The sequence below is a fragment of the Epinephelus moara genome, chromosome 1 (genome assembly GCF_006386435.1).
Source record: "Epinephelus moara isolate mb chromosome 1, YSFRI_EMoa_1.0, whole genome shotgun sequence".
In the NCBI taxonomy this organism is placed as follows: domain Eukaryota; kingdom Metazoa; phylum Chordata; class Actinopteri; order Perciformes; family Serranidae; genus Epinephelus; species Epinephelus moara.
Window position 1 is genome coordinate 22,670,025 of NC_065506.1, and position 15,459 is coordinate 22,685,483.

At 40.9% G+C, this 15,459-nt stretch overlaps 1 long non-coding RNA gene across 1 annotated transcript in view; it reads left to right on the plus strand.

Moving 5' to 3' along the window:
* Nucleotides 1–13,434, plus strand: part of LOC126392421 (uncharacterized) — a 75,692-nt gene extending 62,258 nt beyond the window's left edge. Inside the window, exon 3 of the long non-coding RNA XR_007570181.1 lies at nt 13,386–13,434. This is a non-coding gene — a long non-coding RNA (uncharacterized LOC126392421). The remainder of the gene's footprint in view (nt 1–13,385) is intronic.
* Nucleotides 13,435–15,459: the final 2,025 nt, after the last annotated feature.

A 15,459-nucleotide genomic window follows, 5' to 3' on the forward strand; every position in this document is an offset into this window, starting at 1 on the left:
CCGTGAACAAAACCTTCAGGGCCCATTAAATCCCATTCAGCTTACCGCTTGCAAGGCTCACAAATTTGAGAGTGACGAGCTTATATGGGGCCAGACAGGAAACGCCCACGTATTTCATTATATGCAGACTGATGTTCCATGCATCCTTGTTACTAATAATGGGGATTTTGGCAGTATTGTCATCATCATTCAAATACATTCTTTTAAGAAAAAAAAAAACTCAGTATGCGATTGAATACTGTACTTGGGATAATGGCTGCAAGGAGCACATCTTGCCAAATGTTTGTATGCTTTGGCTTGCTGTATTATCAGAATGTTGTGTAAACTGAGATCAGCCGTCGCAAATAGAGAGGTGGAAGGCAGAAGAGAAAGGGGATCATTATAGATTTGCGGTTCTGTCTATAGGGAGATGCAGAGAGGAGAGGCAAAATGCAAAATACATTAAGGGTTGATTTATGCGCAAACAGAACTAGTTTGTACAATGTGTTTTCTGACTACTTTGGAAATTAAAATTGTTTATAGTTACACGCCAGAAGGCGGAGTGAAAAGCTGTCCACTGTAGAGAGGGGGGGAGATGCAATATTGTTTAAATTTGGAGATAAAGGCTCACATTTTCAGACTGTCTCTGCTGGAGAGCATTCATAGTGTTGCAGTCAGTTGTTCACTTGAAAAGTAGGTCTGTGTATTGGTACTAAAAACTTTTGAAGGTATTGACTGAAATCACCCAGTTCCAAGTAGTTTCAGAACTTCTCCAGGCAAATGATACCTGCAGTCATTCCTTTTGTATTGAAATCTAGAATTTATAGACTATTTGTATGGTTTTGCTCGCAACGAATCACCGCAAGCGTTCTTCTACCCACTATCACAGCAGCTACAACCCATACAATCTGTGGTGTGGCAAAGTATGGCTGTACTATACACCTTTGGCGCCTGGCAGCATTTCACACAACTAAATATTTCCATTTACATGATGGGTATTGCATGGCACAGAAGAAAAAACGGTATCAAATAAAGTACTCTATTGGTATTGGTGTCACTTTAAGGGTACTGGTATCGGTACTAGAGTTGTAATTTTTTATACTATACCTAGTTCTATTGAAATGGGACAAAATAGCTGTGTCAAGAATGAAAAAAAGAGTTTCAGAGAGGAGTGTATAATGTGGATGTTAGGCAGTTCAACCATCCAAGAAACACTCCTAAAGAAGCATAGCCTACTACTGACATCTTTACTGCAGAAAAGGTCTCTTACCTCCAGATCACAATGTGCATTATCTGGCACTACTGTAAAAGGATTGTTGTACTGCCATTTAACAAAATTCAGTCAAGAGCACTTCAGTAAAAAAACAAAAAAACAAAAAACAACAACTTTATTTGGCCGTATGGCTCTGTTCTGGGGCCTTTCTGCCTTTCCTCAGGCCTATGCAGACAGCCTCTTCCACACACCTACGTTGAAAGCCTAAGGCATAGAGGGCACACTTCTCCGTCCTTCTGCTTGCCTCTGTGGAAAGCCTTAGGCAGACAGAGCTCATCTCTCTGCCCTTCCACGTGCAAACGAGGAAAACCTGAGGCAGAGAGAGCAAACCTCCCTGCCCTTCCATGCGCCTACATGGAAAGCCTAAAGCAGGGAATGCAGCAGCAAAGTCCCCCTGTGAACAGAACAGAGCAGCATCAATGACAAACAGAAATGACATTGATAAGTCAGACACAGCATGAAAAGGAGGAGCTGGGGTGGAGGTGGGTTGCAAAGCGGCTTGCAGATGAAGCAGCAACAGTAGGCAGACCAGAGCAGTTTAAATAGGGCGTCCTGAGTGAGATTCGCCAATTGGTTGCATAGAAAGGAATCATGTGATCTATCAGCTGAGTCCCCTCCATCAATCAGCTGCTCCATCAGTTGATTGGCTGTTTGAGATCAGCTGATGTAGCTGGGATGTGAGCTGAGCTTGACATCACGTCCTGCCTGAACTAACGCTATGCTCAGTTGATGATATTGATATAATATTGATATCTTGCCCAGCCTTAGAAGAAAGCACTATCCAAAAATGTACTCGCAAGATACAGAGGTGTGATGCAAGTTTCTCAAGCAATGAAGCCGGAGCTTTAACATACTTGATAGGGCAGTGGAGTTTATTGTGAGGTGCTGGGCTCTAAGTCTGTGGGTAGCCAGTGTTTCATGTAGAGTTTGACTCTTGTACGCAATCTGCGAGCAGGTTATCTTTAATTACAAGTTACTTTTTTGTGTCATTCAGTTGATCCTCTCAAGCTTGAATAATTTCTTTCTACCACCTCTTTCTTGTTCCCTCTCACACCTTTATTCTCTACTACTCTGTGCGCTGAATGTAATGGGATGACAATGTGCTGGATATATGTGTGATTAATGGAAATTTCTGTGCCCCAGAGGAAAATGTCTCGTCAGAAGCAGGCCCATTTCAAAGGCACTTCAGTTAGATATGTGCAATTATTTGGCTTTTAGCCCTCTTTCTTGCTCTTCGTCCTCTGCAAAATGCTCAATTCAGGAGAGAGCTTTAATATCTCTTAAAATGAAGATAGTACTACATGCCTCATTTCTATGAAAATAGAAGTTTTGGCAAACCTGGATGTGTCTGTGGCATAAATACTAGATAAGTGCTTAGGATGACTTGTAAATGAGTCCGAGAGTGCTTTCAGGAACACCACAAAAGATTCAATTCCTTATTAACATTGATTCAGACATTGAGCACATCATACCTGCTGTTCCTTTTTCAGGAGAGTGACCAGAACAGTATGTGCACTGCAAACCGTAAATTTTAGATGCACATACTTAATATATAACATCCTCAACATGTAGGCGTGTGTACTATCCACAGCAGTGTGGTATGATGGTCTATAAATGGATTTACAATTCCCATGGTACACATATTTATCAGATGAGCAAACGAATGCAGCGTCTATTCCTGTACACACAATCTGAGAAAAATTGACTTTGACTCAAAAAAAAGAGAAAACACCTCATGAAGCTGTTTCTGTAGTAATGAAGGAGGATGGATCTGACCCGCTTGCTTAGCGACAAATGTGCTACACATACCTTCTATGTATTAATATTTGGTAGAAATTGCTGGGCTTCAGTGGAGCTTAAATCCTCTGTGACTGATAAAAGGTGAGCTTACTCAATGGGGGAGTTTTGGGTTTCCATTCAAGCTGTGTGGAATAGTAGGTAGGAGATATGGGAACTTATCACAGCAATTATTATAGCACTATCTATATCTATATGTGCATCATAGCATCTATAACAGGAGTGTCAAACATGCACCATGAGCCAGAACTGGGCGCCAAAAGGTCCAATCAGATCCACTGGATGACTTTGCACACCTAACACTGATGCATTTGCCTGGTTTCAGGAGCAGTTTAAACAGTGAGTAGCCTACTTCATACAAAATGAATGCTGCTACAGAGGCTTTTCACCTTGACCAGAATACTGTTCTCCAAAAAAACAAAAAACAAATACCTATTGTGGTCACATTTAAAGATGTTAAACAAACCCTTTTGCTAAGGCACTGACAGAACTTTTGATTTGTAAATGTAAAGGCGGCTTCCTCCATAGCTCCCACTTTGGTTTGGTGTGGTGATGCCAGCATTACTACACAGGAGTGGAAATGTATGGGAAAATGCACATGTAATGACAGTAGACTGACTGAATGTGGAAAAACTATTGTTGACCTATTGTTGAAATTGCACTTGTTTTTCTTATGACATCTCAGGCTGTTCATCATCTGTTTTGTCAATGGATGAACATTTTCACAATGTACTTTTTTACGTTGAAAGACAATTTTTAGGTGTTCAGGTGCCTGATGATGGAATGATATGGAGAAAAATGATAATATTGAATGCTCCAGGTTATTGTGATACAAGCTAGAAACTTCATCTCAAGTGGCACTGCCCTTTAGAAAACTAACTCTGCAGCAAAGGTGTTACCACTGGACCAAGCTTCTTTTTTGTCTTTTTCCTAGAGCGGATTCTTAGCCAGTGCTAACACAGGGCGCTGTTTTTTTTACTCACTGTAATTCAGGGCAAAAAACTTGAGAACATTGACCTTTCTGGGTGGATATATCTCCACAGACTTTTGACTGCATGTAATACAGACTGCCAACTACAACTGAAACTCCAGCAGCTTCTATCTACCTCCAAAAATCTGCACTAAAACTTTTTAGGACAAGTATGTCTTCAAACCATTGCATTTTCTCTACAACAGATGAGCACATCATTGCAATGTTTTAAACTATAAAAGGTCACAACGTGCATCATATAAATAAGAGGAGCTGCTTAAAATTCAGTCATTTTGGCTGGCAATAAACTCAACTGAACTCATGACATCACGGTGAGACTGTAGAATGAACACTGAACTTGTTAACATTTGTTAATTCTCTACAATCAAGTTCACAGTAGCAATTATAGAGGCAGTTAGTGGCAATGGACATCTTGGATCTCAGGCTTCTTCCAACAATGTTTATTAAATGTGTGTTTTTAAAAAAGCACATAAACACAACACATGTATTCCCAACATCCAGGCATCCATACATTCTTTGTGTGCAGGTTTCTTTTGTTGAATATGAGCTGTGAAATGTCCATAAACAGTGTTACATTGTTGGCTGAAGCCATTGTACCACTTTCTCAACAGTGTTTTACAAGGCCACATAAAGAACACCTGTACAATGCAATCCAATCCAATAGCTCTGTAATAAATGCTGTTTTTATAGCTCATACGTTTCAGATAGGATTCAATTGAAGAGTAGTTTTTGAGTCTAATCCAGTTTTGTTGTTGTGCTGCATCACATTATGTTATAAGATGTTTTTTTTTTTAATCTACGCTGTCACCACCAATGAGAATGGTCTCAAAAAATTGAATCATTGCCTCATTGTAAGCTTCACAACTGTAATATGTATGCAGAATTATTATGGTGTATTGTACAATATGTACATTTTTATTGTGCCCATCTATTGTGTAATCTGTTGCGATGCCTTGCGATGCCTTAGACTGATCTTTGAATTTCATTCATCATTTGAAACATCGCTCTACGTATGTAGATATAACTAACATAAAACTACATAATCATGCTGTAATTGTAAAGGTTTTTACCATCAAACTGTTTTGCACTTTTCTGTTTTCATTACTGTGTTAATGAGGTCAGTAAGATTATGTTGCAAAGAGTGACATTTAATCAAACAAATTCTAGTTGTTTTTACAACTAGAATTGCTTTTTAGTCACTGATCTTCCTTAATGAGAAGTGCATACACTGATATGTGCTGTACTGTATGTAATGTATGTTTGTGTTTTCTTTTCTTATCTCTTTTAAGGTTAAACTTGGCGTTAGTTAGAGAGAAAGAGCACTCCTTACCGAGTAGTATGTGTTCTGTCTATAATAAGCTCATTTGATCTGGCTTTTTTTGGGGCTTTTAAATTATTTGTTGTTCTGATATGGTTTCGAGTGGTGATAGAGTGGGATGTGTTTAGATGAGAGATACAGGACCTGAAGTGCTTCTGGGCATGACATTCGAGAGGAGAACACAGGAGCGTCTTCAGCTAACGCATGCAGTTTCCTAGCTAAAGGTCATCAGCAAGTGGAGGCTGAGACTGAGAAAAGGTCAAAGCCTCTTTGAAAATGCTGGTAACAAAAATGCTAAGTATCATAAACAAGAGCAACATAAAGTACGAGGTCCCTGAACTCATGATGGAACAAACAGTACCATTAGTTTTATGAGAAAACATAATAGATGGTGAATTGATGTCATCCACTGACAGATGTATCATACAATAGCACTGAGATTTTGAATAATGTGCCAATGAGAGTGTGTTGCCCAGACCAGTGTTGGTGAATGTCACAGCACTTATGGCACAGACAGCATAGATGTTAATGTGACATTTAAACCAGACCTCACACAGTTGGATGTCTTGGCCTTTAACTTCATAAGAACGTTGTGTGCCACAGTTTTCTAAGAGATATAAACTAAATGTCTACTGTCACAAGCATGACCTCACATGGTCAGTATTTGCATATCAACAAAGACTGTAATCCAGTTTTACATCTAATATTTGTATTACTATGGTAGAATCAGCTGTAGATGTAATAACTGAATATACACTGAATAAATATTTAAGTGCTTTTGTTTTTGCTCCCATTTTCCACAGGTTTAAGTTAAAGATCTAAGACTTTTTTTAATGCACTTAATAGACTTATGTCTCTCAAATTTTGGTTAAAAGTGTGTTCAGATCAATGTAAGTGAGCACTTCTCCATATCCAAGATAATCCATCCACCAGTCAGTTGTGGCATATCAAGATGCTGGTTATACAGCATCACTACTACACAGGTGAACCTTGGGCTGGTCACTTTTTTACACAGGTGAACTTTGACCAGCAAAGTCACAGCCTCAACTGATAAGCAAAGAAGTACGTATGGAGGAGACATTGATTGTTGCCGTGTTTAACAAATACTGTACGATACTGGCCATGAAAAATACAAACTACCTCACATGAAAGACACAGTCTGGGTGGCACTGAGTTAGTAGAATGTACAAAAAACATCATATTTCGCGGTGTTTATTAGCATAGGCTAGCAAGTCAGCTTTTCGTGTCCATCACATCAGGCACTGTTATCATTTCGCACAAGTATCACCTGAACAAACGATGGTCACTCGCCTTCGTTCGCTCATGTGTGACTGTACCCTTATTTTTAAAAAGATATTTATTAGGAATTCACATGACTAGCGCTGCAGAAATGCTTTTTTTTTTTTTCTCAGATACTCCACAGCATCTGGTGTGACCACCATTTGCCTCATGCAGTGTGACGCATCTCGTCCTCATAGAGTTGATCAGGTTGATTATGGCCTGAAGAGTGTCGGCCCACTCCTTTTCAATGGCTGTGCAAAGTTGCTGGATATTGGCAGGGATTGGAACACGTTGTCACACACACTGATCCATAGTATCCCAAACATGCTCAATGGATGACATATTTGTTGAGTATGCAGGCCATCCAAGAGCTGGGGTGTTTTCAGCTTCCAGGAATTGTGTACAGATCCTTGCAACATGGGATCATGCATTATCATGCTACAAGATGAGGTCATGGCAGCAGCTGAATGACATGACAGTGGGTCTCAGGATCTCATCACAGTATCTCTATGCATTCAAAATGCACCTGTGTTTGTTGTCTGTAGCTCATGCCAGCCCTTACCATAAGCCCACCGGCACCATGGGGCCCTCTGTTCACAGCGTTGGCATTAGCAAACTGCTTGTCCACACAACGCTGTTTCCAAAGTGCCAGATGCCACTGACGGTAAGCAGTTGCTCACAGGACGACGAGCGCGCAGATGAGCTTCCTACAGATGGATTCTGATGGTTTGTGCAGAAATTCCTTGATTGTGAAACCAATTGTGGCATCAACTGTCCACGTGGCTGGTCTCAGACGGTCTTGCAGGTGAAGACTCTGGATGTGGAGGTCCTGAGCTGGTGTGGTTACACATGGTCAGCAGTTGTGAGGCTGGTTGGATGTACTGCCAAATTCACAAAAACAACATGAGATGGTGGTGAAATGAACATTCATTTCATGGGCAACAGCTCTGGTGGACATTCCTGCAGTCAGTATGCCAATGGTACGCTCCCTCAAAACTTTAGAGTGGCCTTTGATTAAGACCATCCCATGGCACGCCTTTGTGATAATAATGCTGTTTAATCAGCATCTCAACATGACATACCTGTTGGGTGGGTGGATTATGTTGGAAAAGATGCTCATTAACAGATTTGAACAATTTTGCGACCGAAAATTGTGAGAAAGAAGTTGTTTCTGCGCAAGTCCTAGATCTTTAACTTAAGCCTGAAAAAAATGGGGGCAGAAAGTCTTGTGTTTAAATTATTTGTTCAGTGTATGTAAACTGGAAAGGTTGCAATGTACTTTGGCCGTTTCTAAGGTTATTCTAGCGACTGCATCTTCAACAAACAGTCTCACTTTTACATTCAATTACACTTCAGTCTATCATTGTTGTGTGTGGGATTCAGTCTGTGTATTGACTACTTGTCATGTTACTTTATTCTATCTGGTGATGCTCGGCGAGATGACTTATAATAGTGACTTATATCATGTCTGAGGACACCTGAGTGCTGTAACTGGTTTCTTTAATTTGCCTCTGTTGTTGTGAGAGTACCAGTATTTCTCTGCTTGAATTGTGAGGAGAGGTAAAGTCTAAGGCTCTGACACAGATCGTATTGATACCTGTCACAACAGTTTAGTGGAATGAGAATGCTGTCTTAATAGACTGTTTTTTGTTGTCCAGATTTTCTTGCAAAGCTCTCACCAAGCCAGTCTCCAGCAGCTTAACTCTCTATTTTTCCTACCACAGACTAGTGGCAAACTTTGGCTGAGACAGAAACATAATAGCTCCTGACAGGGTGTGTGATTTCCTCAAAGCCATTTAGATATGGCCTGGGTCTCCTAAGAGCTAAAGACAGGATTCAATAAGTAATGCCTCAGCAGGCCCCAGCACCTGGCGATCCCCGTCACCCTCTGGCTGACTGTAATCATTTGTGATAGCCCCCGTACGCTTGCTGGCCTCCCAACAGCACATGTTTCACTCAGGCTTTTAGATGGGCATCAAAATGCATTACCTCCAAAGCAGTGGATGGGGGCCTGGATGCGTGAAGCCAGGGTGGAAATAAAGACATTAACTCTGTCTGCAGACCAAGACTGCTGAACTGTGCTGAGTGACATCAGAGCCAGTTATACATATATATCAAGGATCATTAATGCTCTGAAGTTTAGGCTGTGTCAGTCACTGTAATACATATAAACAGCCTGCAGATGTGAACTATATGTCTGAAATGTATAAACCATACATATTGCAATTAACGTTCAAGGACTACAACTTTCTGACAGGAGTCAAATACGTTTTCTTCTTTCTTCCGTGTCTATATCCTCTAACTATGTCTCTTTCTCCTTCAAATTAAGTGGAAACAACACTATAGATCTTCTCAGATTCTCTGCATATAGTGCTATTGCACGGTAAATATGGCCTTAATGACTCGGCAGCAGGGGGCTAGGCTGTTTAATGAGCAGGCTCTCCTGCTCCACCACGATCAAATGAGAACCTAATTTGATTTTCCCTCTTGACCTCTATTCCTCTCAGAAAACAACAAAACACAAGGGATTTTTTTTTTCAAAGGCTTGTGCAGGAATAGAAAAAATTCAGAGGCGTGTGGAGAAAGAGTGGATTATGATGAGATCTTGCGCATGAAGATATAAAAAGTATATTATACTCTTGCCAATGCACACATATAGCGTATAATGTGCATCTATTTTATGGATTTACACCAGCATACACAAACAGTGCAAATAAACATTAAATATTGCTCAAAGGAACAGTTAGACATTTTTGGAAATATGCTTAAATTTCTTTGGCAGTGAATTAGATGAGAAGATTGATACCACTCTAATGTTATATCTAACAAATTAGTGCGCCATGAGTGATGTTACGTACTTGACATAAAGTTAAGTACTAAAAGTAAAGTTACTTAGGTTATATTTAAGCAAGTAAAGTTATATAGGTTAGGTGTAGGAGAAGAAACATGGTGACAACGTACCTTAAAATGACTCAGAGTTGACATTGTTTTACATGGTTCTGAACACTGATCTTGTGGGGCAAAGTCCTGTGTTGTTTGACCCATCCGCCACGCCAACATGCCTTCACGGACACGAACAGTCAGTCTTTACACTACGTCGTTCTCTATTCCTGTTGGTCTTTCTGAATATGTGGGATATACACATATCACTTGCTCATGGTTACATACTGCTCAAAAACATTAAGGGAACACTTAATTGTCACAGTGTAACACCAAGTCAGTTAAACTTCAGGGATATCACTCTGACCATTTAGGAAGCACAAGTGATTATAAATCAGTTTCACCTCCTTTGGTGCAAATGAATGTGACAACAGGTGCAATGGAGAGGCAAAAGCAAGACAACCCCCAAAAAGGGAATGGTTTTACATGTGGTGGCCACAGACAGTTGCTCTCTCCTTATCCTTCCTCACTGATTCTTCTCTCCTATTGTGTTCTGCTAGTGTCCTTGTCACTGCTGGTAGCATGAAGTGGTACCTGCAGCCCAAACAGGTTGCACAGGAAGTCCAAGTCCTCCAGGATGGCACATCCATATGTGTGGTCATAAGAAGGTTTGCTGTGTGTCCCAGCACAGTCTCAAGAGCATGGAGGAGATATCAGGAACACACGAGGAGAGCTGGACAGGGCCGTCAAAGGGCATCAACCCAGCAGCAGGACCTGTATCTGCTCCTTTGTGTGAGGAGGAACAGGAGGAGCCAAACTGTCAGAAACAAACTTCATGAGGGTGGCGTAAGGGCCCGACGTCTTCTAGTGGGACCTGTGCTCACAGCCCAGCACCGTGCAACTCATTTGGCATTTGCCAGAGAACACCAAAGTTGGTGTTCTCACAGATGAGAGCAGGTTCATACTGAGCACATGTGACAGGCGTGAAAGGATCTGGAGACACCATGGGGAACGTTATGCTGACTGTAACATCATCTAGCACGACCGGTTTGGCGGTGGGTCAGTGATGGTCTGGGGAGGGTTTCACAGACCTCTATGTCAGAGTCAACAGTACCCTGACTGCTGTTTGGTACTGGAAATCCTCAGAGTGATTGTCAGACCTTACACTAGTGCAGTGGGCCCTGGATTCCTTCTGGTGCAGGACAATGCCTGGCTTCATGTGGCCAGAGTGATCAGTGATGAAGGCATTGATGCCATTGACTGGTCCTCTTGTTCCCCTGACCTAAATCCAATCAAGCACCTATGGGATGTTATGTATCTGTGCATCTGACGCCGCCAAGTACCGCCACAGACTGTCCAGGAGCTTTATGATGCCCTGATCCAGGTGTGGGAGGAGATCCCCCAGGACACCATTTGCCGACTCATCAGGAGCATGCACAGACGTTGTCTGGAGTGCATACAGGCACACGGGGGCCATACACACTACTGAGTCACATTATGAGATGCCGTGATAAAATTCAAACAAGTTGGATCAGCCTGTGATTTCAATTTTTACTTTGATTTTCGGTGTGATTTTGAATCCAGCCCTCAGTGGGTTGATTTTGGTTTCAGTTGACCGTTGTTGTCATTTGGTTCTCAACAAATTATACAATATACATTAGTAAAAGAGTAAAGATTTTCAACTTGAATAATTCTTTCATCAGGATCTGCTGTGTGATTTAAGTGTTCCCTTTTTTTATTTGGCTGTGTGGTGCTATACTTTTTGTAGGTATAGGCTACATACTAACAGTGCATTACAACAGCCTTCTCTCAGCAAGAAAGCGAATGAGCTTATTTCCCAAAATGTTGAAATTTAGCTCAAAGCTTAACATGTGTTTTATATTATGCTCAGTACTAAAAGCAAATTAGATAAGCCAGAACTCTTATTTTAAATGACAGTTGAAATAAAGCACATGTTTTTTTAAGGAGGTTGTGGGTGAGGATTAAAATCAGCATTTCTATGTGTCTTTCCAAAACTCCTGTCGGAAAACCCGTCCTATGATTTGATCCCCTAGATGTGGCAGTAGAAGAGACCACTTCAGAGGAAACCAGCAGACCATGGCATCACTACAGAGGAAAACACACAGTGGGTGTCTAGACTAACAGTAACAACCTCATGTGCTGACCACATCCACAGACCACATGTGTTCTGTCAAACTGATGTCAGAGGCGAGAAAGACTTCCGTTTCTTAACACAAGACATGAATCCTTAAACTTTGTGCTTCCCAGTGCTGAATCACTAACTATACACCAACATTTCAGCTGCATTCGAGTCTCTATTGCTTCCTCTGTTGTTTAGTTTTTCTACCCATTATTTCTGGCTACATGATTTCATTAAGAAAAAACTAAACTGTCACTCTTTGTGACCCTTTTGCCAAACTATCACGCTGTATGCTTTTAAGTTATTATGTTGTTCGTTTATCTGTCACTGTTTGTATAAATGCTGCGATTTTTTTTTCTTCCTTTGAGGTAGTAAATGAAATGCGTTCTGTGGCAAGTCTAGTGAGTGAGATCAAAGCTGGAGGCATTTTTTATTCCTCTTTACAGAATTCTCTTTTATCAGCATGTCAACCAGCCCCAAACCTTTTACATATTGTAGTTCGTGTCACCCAACGGAACGGGAATCAGTGATTAAATAACTTTTGTTTGTCCAGAAAAGGTCAGCGAAAAGTGAAGGCTATTTTCAGCATTGCTGTTTCTCACATCCCTAGTTGCACACACACAAACACACGTACCTGGTAGTGATGCAGTGCATTCACAGTCTCCTACTGTTGCCTCTGAGTAGCTCCCCTGGAGCTGTTGGAGGCTAAGTGCCCCACTCAAGGGCAACTCAAGAATAGTTGTTGAGGGAATGACAGCTCATAACTCATTCAACTTCACCGCTCACATTTTATTGACTGGTTTGGGAATTCAAAGCAGATTTCCCTGGTCACAAGCTACTTCTCGAACATTATGAAGCAATAAAACATTGAGACATTGTCATCTCTGCAGAGGGTATGTAAAAAAAACAGGAGTTTTAAGTAAAGGAAAACATATTCAGGAACTGCAGACTCTTGTTTGTTGGCTTAGTTGTTTTTTCTTCTAAACAGTTTGTCAGAATAAAATAATGCAACAACCATCAAAAAATATGGTGCTTTTTGCATTTATACTGTATTCCTGTGCCCAGTCTAGAGATACAGCACATATGGACATTTATTACGTTTAACAGTACCGTGGCAAAAGCAATCCAAAGCTTTAAATCTAGAGTGGCCAGCCCTTATGTAATACATGAGGTAAATGTCTGCCAAGCTCTATGCTGTGTGCCGTTACGCAGGTCAATATTTTTCCTAAGCTGTTTGTCTGCATTGGTAAAAGGAAACGTACGGATCTTGCGGATGTTGTTCTGATGCGCAGTATATTTTGTAAAAAGGCAGGGAGTAACCTGCGGACTGAAGGTGGTGAAGAGATGCAGCTCAGCAGGGCTGAAAGACAAAATGCTTTCATGACACCTGCTGGTGTAGCGTTCTGCTTTCCAGACTTGGTTCCTTTCCTCCCCCATCATCCATCCATCAACCCAGCAGTAGATGCACAAAGCATAGCCACTCTCCATTTGTCAGTGCCCATCAGAAGTTGTTGCATTCTCATTACATGTCTGCTGACCCTTTTGAAGACTGAAATAAACTCTGGGGGTGTTGCAAGAAAATGTCACAAAGGATAAAATGTAGCCTTCCTCCTGTGCAAGATTAAGAGGCAAAGAAACGAGAGGGATTACATCAACTCTTTTCAGTTTATCGCTTTGCACCCAGTGTCGTGTTGTTGTTGTGTAACATGTCATGTTTTTATTCCAGCAACTGGAGAACTGTGGTGAACAGACAACTGTCAAAACAAGTGCGGTGGAAGAAAGAAGAAAATGAGAGGGAAAAGGCAGAAAAGAAGGTGAGGAAGATAACAAGAGAGAGGCAGTAAGTGAGGATAGATTAAAATTAGATTAGTCTCCTGGAAGGTAGTTTCTTTACCACGGTTTGGTTCAAACACCCACTGTGTTTTACAGACTAGTGCTAACTTCAATCATTAAGGCTTTAAATGGACATAAGTGGAGGAGGTTGGGTGAAATCTGGCTTTAGAAACCAACTCTAAATCACAATGCTTATGTTATTGTGCCAAACAATGCATGGTTGATTTTATGAGCTTCTAGTTGCTGAATCAAGCAATCAATAAATCAGTGTAGGATAATATATCATGGAAAATAATAAATCAAATGTGCACAAATGTCTTGATTAAATGTCACTCTAACACCATAATTTATTAAATCATACCCTTGGTCATGACCATGAGTAAGGCAAAGTATATTTATAATATATGGGTTTGTTGAAGGTGGCAGTGCTGTTTGGGCTGAGAAAGCCTGTGAGTTTATCTTCTCTATCTCCTTTAACTTTAGCTTATATTGGAGTTATGCTATGTAGCGTGTGAAATAGAGTATGGTGAATGTGCTAGGAAAGGTAGTATCGGCACTGCTTCTACCTGGAGCTCGCATGTACGGAGCCTGGGTTTGTTGAAGGTGGCGGCGCTGTTTGGGCTGAGAAAGTCATGTGTAGGTGAGGTAAAGGAGGTTGTTGGGTTGGTGCGGGGAGCAGTGAGACCTGGCATTAGGGGAGTGTCTCTGGGACGCCAGAGATCACTGTCTAGCCTCCTGGAGGTATCGTGGGACCAACTAGACGAAACACTGGTGAAAGGAGGTTCCCACCTGATGACGTGTTAGTTATCACTGCTCACTGGTCTGTATAGTTAAGCGTTGCCATAATAGTTTATCATAGGGCTTAGGAGGTTATTCACTGAGCGCTGATCCGTTATCTAGAGCACAAATTTCTTGTGTTTATTTGAATGAATAAAGCTCAATTTGACAATGAGGCAATTTAAACTGCTTAACATGAAACACCAAAAGCAATTAAACAAAGTGCAACAGAAACACATTACAAAACGACATTTAAATATAGTTTAAAATGCCATCAAAGAGCTAGGGAGTCGAAAAATAAATACAAGACTAAGAAGAGTATAAAATACAGGAATAAAAGTTACAGTGCCGTGAAAGAAATTAATAAATATTTGATTTAAAGAGAAAAGTCTTCAGCCTTGATTTAAAACAAAACAAAACGTTGCAGCAGTTATAGTTTTCAGAGAGTTGTTTCAGATATGTGGTGCATGAAAACTAAACACTGCTTCTCCATGTTTAGTATGACTCTGGGAACACAAAGCAGACCTGTCTCAGATGACCTGAGAGGTCTCGATGGTTCATAGTGTACCTGAACTCTATTGATACTGATTTAGAAAGTCTAAAGGTGAGTGGGAAAGTGGAAAGTGTGTGTGTACATGTTAAAGTGAAGGAGACGAAGCAGGATGGGCAAAATCAAAAGAGGACAAAGACAGATGAGGAAGAATCATATAAAACCAATTAATTGCAGGTACGCATGTTTCCCTAGTGAATGACAAATAATTCAAATTCCCCTTGAAAAAATGTGTGAACACTATACGAGTCTTTTATTGACCTCACAAAGAGTGAACTCTCAAAAACCTTGATCTCTCCTAAAAAACTGAACTTTCTGATTCATTCAGAACAAGGTCATCATCATTGTTGAGGGATCATTATGAATTTCAGCCATGGTTCTGAGGGAAATCATAATGTACCAGTATTTTCATTAAAGGGATAGTGCACCCAAAAATGAAAATGCAACCATTATCTACTCACCCATATGCCAACGGAGGCTCAGGTGAAGCTTTAGAGTCCTCACATCCCTTGCGGAGATCGGCGGGGGAGCGACTAGCACACCTAATGGCAGACGGCGCCCCAGACTAACGTCCAAGAACACAAAATTGAATCCACAGAGTATCTCCATACTGCTCATCCATAGTGATCCAAGTGTGCTG